This window comes from Bidens hawaiensis, unplaced genomic scaffold (genome assembly GCF_021521415.1).
Source record: "Bidens hawaiensis isolate Kalapana, Puna unplaced genomic scaffold, B.hawaiensis_p1.1 tig00012581_1, whole genome shotgun sequence".
NCBI classification, from domain to species: Eukaryota; Viridiplantae; Streptophyta; class Magnoliopsida; order Asterales; family Asteraceae; genus Bidens; species Bidens hawaiensis.
In genome coordinates this window covers 6,697-15,225 of record NW_027492033.1, presented here as the reverse complement: position 1 = coordinate 15,225, position 8,529 = coordinate 6,697, and the positions used below count along the sequence as shown (strand labels likewise).

Genomic DNA, 8,529 nt, shown 5'->3' with positions numbered 1-8,529 from the left:
GACTCAATCCATTGGGCTACAGTTAGGAAATATGTCTTGATTCAGAAGTTACATCCTTGTGATCACGCGATTCGTATCTCTTTTAGTTGTTATTCGTAACCTTTTACGGTCAAGAATTCAAAAGAGGACCTTTATGACAAAAGAAATATGATGCAAAAGAATCTTGGGAGGAGTTGTCATGTTGCATTACAGTAGTGGCCTTATCTTTAGTAGTGGCCTTATCTTTTGCTCTAGGAACAAAAAGAGTCTTATTTTTTTAGGACTTTTAACTTGAAATATTATGTTTGGTGGCTTATGTGTTATGGGGGTGTTAGTGGGCTCTTTAAAGGTGTGATTTTGATGTGTTTTGTGGTGCTTTTTAGCAAAGTGGAGTTTGTAGAGTCTTCATCAAAGGTAGATATGTGCATTTGTCAATAAGGCACTGGTAGAGGCACAAAATTATCAAGGGCATAAGAAATTTCGATTCTACACGTAGGTAAGTTGGCCAGATTAGACGCTGAATAACATAATTCAGTTTTAAATGTTAGCAATAAAAAAGAAAACGATTGATGTTTGATCACAGATAGACCCAAACTTTAAACAGATTATTTATAATAATGTTCAATCTATTCTACACACATAGACATACATAAATTATTGATCGTTAATAATTATAATTTGATATAATATCAATATATATAATGCATGAGTTGCATAAAGTACAATTACTAATGCAAACAATTTGAAAATCTACTCGTAAAAGTTTTAACAATTTAGTTTGAAAAATACTTGCAATAATGGCCCTTAAACTTAAAGGTAAGTTTTGTTAACTTATTAAATAGTTATACATTTACCACCTTATTCTAAACCAACTAACCCAACGAAGTTTTAACGACCATAATTTTTTTTTAAAAAACATTACACCACAAAAACGATCACTTTAATTTGAGTATGATATTGCTATACTTTTTAAATAATAGAAAATAACATGTTACATGACAACCAATTAGGACCGCAATAGGTTGGGTGGGCTTGGATCACGTGTCAGACCGAGTTACATGTTCACCAACAATGGTTACATGTCTGATGCTGCATTACATGCATCGATTGTTGTGTTTGTGTGGGCACCCCAGCTAGTAGTAATAATTAGTAAATGCTAAAGAACTTTAGGTTAGCTGGTATTTCGAGGAACCGCAGAGTTATGAGTGATCGCAGATGTAATTGTCATTGGGTTATACAGGTCCCGGGTCGCTGAACTTTATTTTTTTTAGAACGACGACTTTCTTATATTTAGGCTACCGTACTCTCCATATTTGGAGAGCCCCGATGCCCTACTCTTGTCAGACTATGTTGTCTTAACCGGGCCCAAGCTGGCTTCAGAGTTTGCTTGGGTGTTCCCCCGGGAAACCATACCGCTGACTGCCACTTGGCAGCCGTTGTGCCACCACAAAAACAGAACTCTCTGGCATAACACACGGTGGGACGAAAACCCGAGTGAATCAGGATTCGAACTGACAACCTTTACGCAATTCCATCGTTACCAATATCCACCAAATATGACATTCTAACTTGAGGCTCCATAATAATAATTAAAAATTAGGATCTAGGAAGTATAGTTTTTGTCGATAATCTTTGAAGTGTATGTATGTATATATATGTAACCGTTTTGAAACTCCGTACGAGGATCTATCTTTCTTCCATAATTTGTATGATAGTTTTGTGCAATCCTGAACAAACACAGCATCCGTGAAACAATTAATTACTTCAGCTTTCTTTCTTTCTTTCTGATTGTTGCCTGCCTTTACGAAAGAAATCATAAATCTTTGTTTCTTATTACAATCGTCAAGAGATACATACATATCCATCTAATTCAATTCATCCAAACCTATATATATATATATTCAAGGTTTTATTTTAAAAACCTAACCAAATTCATATCCGTCGTAATTTGAATGAGGAAACCCAGAATTCGATATTCCCCGACGATGATCATTGCACCCACATTGCTGCTGATTTATAATTATAATAATTAAATAAAAGAATGGGCGCCGAAGGGATGGTTTCATTCATTGCAATTGTTCTAATTGTTATACTTTTCCCTTTGGCAACACCAACAACAGCACCAATGGAGAATCAGAATCAGAATCAGAATCAGGACGAAACAACGGTCGGTACCCACTCTCTTTTTCCTCATTTAAGCTTTATTTTTTGTTTATTTCCTCATGCCCACCAGGTGTTTGTTCTTTTGCGTCTTTCACCCACAATCACCAAATGATACTTTGATTTTTTCTTTCTTTCTTTCATCAACTTTAGATGTCAATACATAGTTACTTCCATGTGTTGCTCTTAAGATAGCTTCATATAGCTGTTTGTTGTTTTGCTTCACCCACATTTCGTTATGGCTAGGGGTGCAAACGAGCTTAGTGGATTGATAAAGATCTCCAAACAAGACGAGCCTCAAATAAACCCCGTTTATTTATTTAAGGTTTTTTGAAGTATATTAAATTAGTTAAATATGTGTTATATTAATTAATAAAAATAAACCTCGAGCTTTAGAAGAAGAGCTCAAAATGAGCCAAGCTTGAGGCTCGAGCTCTTGTAAGTCAAGACACCGACATGTCAAGATCAAAATTCGAAAGGTAGATCATTTCCGTAACGCTTTCGCAGAAAGGTTCGGTCTTTAATCTATATCAATAGCAAACCAACCGAATCGCTGCCTTTAAGGGGAAGTTACTTTGTTCAGTCGATAGATGCAATGGAGAAATCTCATATGCTCAAGCGGAGCTCGAGCCTAGTCGAACTCGGTCTCGGCTTGGCTAGGCTCGTTTACACCCCATTACCAAAAGGCAGTTTGATTTTTGTTTATTTCATGAAACTTTAGATGTAAATATGTATAGTTATTGGTGTTGATTACTTGATTACATCCATAAATTGCTGTCAAGATTGGTTCAAATAGCTTAATTTTTAACTTACTTTCATGCCCACCAAATGTTTGTTGTTTTGCTTCAACCACATTGGATTATGGTATCTTGCAGATTGAACAGTTATTTGTTGATTGTGGATCAGCAGAAGCTCTTCAAGATCTTCAATATAACGACATTGATCAAGCTATAATCGACTGTTTGAAGGATCATAACAATAATATTAGAAGGCCAAATGCTGTTCCTATAAGACGCAAGTTGGCTGAAGAACGCGACAGTTCTTCTTTGGATAAAGAAACAGAACCCATTCCGTTTATTGTTTCTAAAGCAGAAACGGGTGGCGGCATTGATAGTACAACAATTATTATCGTTGTTGTTTCTACTGCAGCTATTACGTTTTTTCTTGCTACCCTGATCTTTTGTTGGTATACAAAGACTTATGGTGGGGTGCAAAATGATGAAAAGCCTCTTTTGAGCTTGAGTAGACGCGAGTTTTTGAATGGTAATTTTTTTAACAAGTTATTGCATAAAAAAGTAACTCCAGTGGCCCGTTTGGAGTGGTTTCTGGTTTTTGTAACGGGCATATCAGTATATCCTTAAAAACCGTTTTTCAAAAGATCGGTAAAAATTCTCAAAGTTTCTAGAGTTTTGAGTTAAGGTAACCCGTTAATGGGAAACACCATTAAGCTTTTAAAGACTGATATAAACTCTCAAAGTTTCAAGATTTTCGATTAATGGCAACCTGTATAATGGGGGAAAAAAACCATTTAACTTTCAAAAGATTGATAAAACCTCTCAAACTTTCAAGATTTTTTATTTAAGGTAACCTGTTTAATGGAAAAAAGAACCCCATTAAACTTCAAAAGATTGATAAAAACTCTCAAAAGTTTCAAGATTTTTGACTTAAGGTAACCCGTATAATGAGAACAAAACCATTAAACTTTCAAAATATTGATAATAACTCCAAAAGTTTCAAAATTTTCGATTTAAGGTAGCCGTATAAGTTATTGTGTCCTTAAAGTTTGATCAAGTTGAATTTTTTCCAACTTGTGCAAAATGCCCAAGACTCACATCAAAAGCTCAACTTTTATGCAATCTTTGATCATATTATCTACACGATTCAAGTTTGTTTGCATGTTGGATATTAATATGATGTTAAATTGTTAATCTTCCAGGATCTTCACAAAAATCTTCATACAACATACAAAACTCCATTAAAGATCCTACAATCATCGGTAATCAATCGTTTGGTACCACCACTTCAGACCTACAAAAAATAAACTCATCTTTAAATTCAAGTGTGTCATTAGGTATCCCATTAGAACCACCACCCGGAATATTAACCGCTTCTGGAATAGCCCCTCTAAAACCGCCACCTGGCAGACCAGATTTGGCTCTAAAGACCCCACCTGGCAGAACCGATCTAACCGTCCAATGTCCACCTGCCAACACTCATTCTCCACCTAACCGATCACCTGTCGCTGCAGTTTCAGTTCCAGTGCCGCCTGCCCGAGTTCCTTCGGGCAGGCGGCCTCCAACAGCTAAACCACCACCTTCTGCTGCCCCACCGCCACCACCACCGCCGTCATCTGGAAAAGCGCCGCCACCTTTGAAGAAAGGTCCAGCCCCACCACCTCCGCCAAGTGGCGGCCGACCGCCACCTAAGCCGCCTGGTCCAGGGTTTAAATCTGCCCGCTCTAATTCATCTGAACCTGGTGAGGTTGATGGTGATGATGCTAACAAAGCGAAGCTAAAGCCGTTCTTCTGGGATAAGGTTAACATGGCTAACCCTGATCAAGCAATGGTTTGGAGTCAAATTCGAGCCGGGTCGTTCCAGTAAGTTGCGGTTCATAGTTTTTATAACATATTATAAAGATGGCCTCTGTGGTATGTCCAGATTCTGGTTTCGACCCCCAAGTTTAAAAAAATACGTTTGGTCCTTAAGATGAATAGAGGCTAACTTTTCTGTTAAGTTTTTTTAAAAAATGACCAGAATAACCTTAGTTAAAAAAAAAAAGAAATATAATTCTTCATGCTAGTTGTAAGTTTTTATAAAGAAATAAGCTTCTGAAATATGACGTGTTTTTTTAATTAACAGGTTTAATGAAGAGATGATTGAAAATTTATTTGGATATAGTGCTCATACTGAGAAAAAAAAAGGTAACAACAACAACAACAAGAAGAGTTCATCACTAGACCCCTCTTCGAATTTGGTTCAAATTATTGATCCGAAGAAGGCCCAAAATTTGTCCATTCTTCTAAAAGCACTGAATGTGACAACAAATGAAGTTTGTGATGCGCTTAAAGAAGGTAATTCTTTCACTTATTATAAGAAATATATATAGTAAATAACAGCGGCCACACGTGGGAGTTGGGTGGGTCCGGTAAAAGTAGGGGTGTGCATAGGCCGGTTTTTGGTTTTTTCTGTTTTCACAATGGGTTTGGTTCGGTCCGGTTTTGCCACTTGGGCTTGAAACTTTTGGGCCAAAAAAAGTGGCCCAAAATAATGAATTTGGGCCTAAATTTCAATTACCGTGAAAGGTCTACGCAGTTTCTGTTTTTTAGGACGGTAGAAACGGGCCCACCCACAAACACTTTTTGTCTTTTAGGAAATACAAGATCTATAAATAGTAATATGTTGGTTGTGATTACAATAGCAGTAAAACTAAAGCAACATTATATATTATGAATTAAACGTTTTAGAAGTTTAGAGGGTGTTTATAACCCATTTGAGATAAAACATGACCTGATTCGACCCATTCATGAGTACACGGCTCAAAATGGTCTTCACAAGCTCTAAAAGAATTAATTTCTACTTGAGATTGTGTTTTATTGTTTATCATTTTTTTCTTCTAAAAACGGTTATAAATGTAATTAGGAAGTGAGCTCCCGGTAGAACTTATTCAAACTCTATTAAAAATGGCACCAATGGAGAAGAAGAGTTGAAGCTAAGGCTGTATGACGGGGACATGTCTCGCCTTGGAGCTGCAGATCGGTTTTTAAAACACTTAGTGGAAATTCCATTTGCGTTCAGACGGCTTGAGTCGTTACTTTTTATGTGCACGCTTCAAGAAGAACAAGATGTCATTAAGGAGTCCTTCCAAACATTAGAGGTCAAACTTTTGTTCAATTTTGCTTTATTCTTTTGTTTTATTATCTATTTGTCTGATTTTATGGTTGTTTGTACAGGCTGCATGTATACAACTTAGGAAAAGCCGATTATTCCTTAAACTCCTGGAAGCGGTTTTAAAAACTGGGAACCGTATGAACGATGGAACGTTCCGCGGGAGTGCACAAGCATTTAAACTTGACACACTCTTAAAACTTTCAGATGTAAAAGGCGTGGACGGAAAAACAACTCTTTTACATTTTGTAGTCCTTGAAATCATCCGAGCTGAAGGCATACGGGCCGCTAAAACGGCCCAAACCAAAAGATCCTTCAGCTTAACTTCCGATGAACTTCTAGAAGAATCCGCCAACAGTTCTCAAGATTCCGATGAATATTATCGCAACCTTGGACTTCAAGTGGTTTCCAGTTTGAGCAGTGAACTTGATGATGTCAAGAAAGCCGCCATTCTTGATGCCGAAGGGTTGACTGGCACGGTTTCCAAATTTGGACACGCGCTTATCAAAGCGCGCGAGTTTTTAAACACAGATTTGAAGAACACAGGTCAAGAGAATGGTGATGATGACGAGGACGAGTTTTCAGTTATTTTGGCTAATTTTGCAAAAGGTGCTGAGAAGGATGTGATGTGGATGCTTGAGGAAGAAAAGAGAATAATGGCGCTTGTAAAGGACACTGCGGACTATTTTCATGGGCAGGCGGGAAAGGATGAAGGGTTGAGATTATTTGTGATTGTTCGCGATTTTTTAATAATTTTGGATAAAGTTTGTAAAGAGATTAAGAATAATCCTCTTGTAAGATCGATTAAGATGACTATTAAGAAAGACGCGTCCCCGAAGACAGAAATGAAAGATGTTTTGCCGGCCGAGTCGAAAGATGGTAAAGAATCTGGTGTGGCACAAACAACAGATGTTTCAGAACCTAGGATTACACAAACAGAAGATGTTTCGCCATCTAAGCAGACAGAAAAGAAAGACATTTCATCATCTGAGACAACAGATGTTTCGGAACCTATAATAACACAAAGAACAGATGTTCCAGAACCTAGGATGAAACAAGCAGAGGATGCTTCATCACCTAGGTTACATGAAACTGATGATGTGCAACACGAGACGTGTGACAATGGGGATTTACAACTTAGGACAGAGGAAAGCAATGATGTACAACCTAGGACAATGGAAAATAATGATGTACAAGCTGGGAAAGAGGAGGAAGACGACGAGTTACAACATAAGACACAGGAAACTGATGATTCACAACCTGCGAGTCAAAACAAAGATGTTGAGGAAACGAGTGGGAAAGCTTCGGAGATCGAGAAGGTCCCATTTCGTGTTCCACACCGAGCTATTCCCGCCATTGCTATGAGGCGTGTGGATTCGTTTAGTTCGAGCTCAAGGTCAGAAGATGCTTCATCACCTAGGACACATGAAACTGATGATGTGCAACACGAGACGCGTGAAAATGGGAATTTACAACCTAGGACGGATGAAAATGATGTGCAACTTAGGACAGAGGAAAATAGTGATGCACAACACGGGAAAGAGGAGGAAGATGACGAGTTACAACATAAGACACAGGAAACTGATGATTCACAACCTGCGAGTCAAAAGAAAGACGTTGTGGAAACGAGTGGAAAAGCTTCAGAAATGGAAAAGGTCCCATTTCGTGTTCCACACCAACGACTTATTCCCACCATTGCTATGAGACGCGTGGATTCGTTTAGTTCCAGTTCCAGTTCCAGTTCAAGTTCAGATGATGACTGATCCATATGTCTTCTTTTCCGGATATAAAAGGTATTTTATATATCCACACTAAAAAGATACAAATTTATGTGACGGTGAAATAAATTTCACCGAGACACAACACGCATTTGCTGATGATTTGTTACTTTTGATTAGGAAAAGGAGAGGGTAGCAGTGTAGCAGCACCCTTGCCGTTGTACCGTATGTTGAGAGTAAAGAAGAACATGATCATGTTGATATATGAATGTAAATTGTTGTAAATCTCAATACAAAAACAGCCTCCTCAATCTTTAGTGAAGGATGAAAGCTTGAAATGATTGTATATCGAATGTAAATGAATGTACAATGGATTTTTTGACCTTTAATAGGCTAGTTATAGTTAGTGTTATGCAAGAATTATTGATTTAAGGGTATGGGGAATACAATTGTATATTGCTCGTTACGTGTTTGATTCTTAATGTTTACTAACCACACTAGACATCTCTTATATAATCAGTGTGTTACAAATTACATCATTTACACTAACCATTAATTTCTCGTTAAATACATGCATGTGAGTTGCACATGAGGGTATAAATTTAGTTTTCCCTCTTCTTTTAATATCAATTACACATAAAGAATGAAAATTTGTAACTTACTTTCACCATATACATCAAGTTATTTAATAAGATAAAAGATTGTCTTATACTATTATACATATTTCCTTAATACTATTATATTAATCAACACGTGTGTTTGTAATTCACTTTTTTTCAAAGTAAAT

General features: G+C 37.2%; 1 pseudogene; it reads left to right on the top strand.

Moving 5' to 3' along the window:
- Positions 1 to 2,020: 2,020 nt before the first annotated feature.
- LOC143541402 (uncharacterized) lies at positions 2,021 to 7,787 on the top strand (annotated as a pseudogene).
- The last annotated feature ends 742 nt before the right edge of the window (positions 7,788 to 8,529 follow it).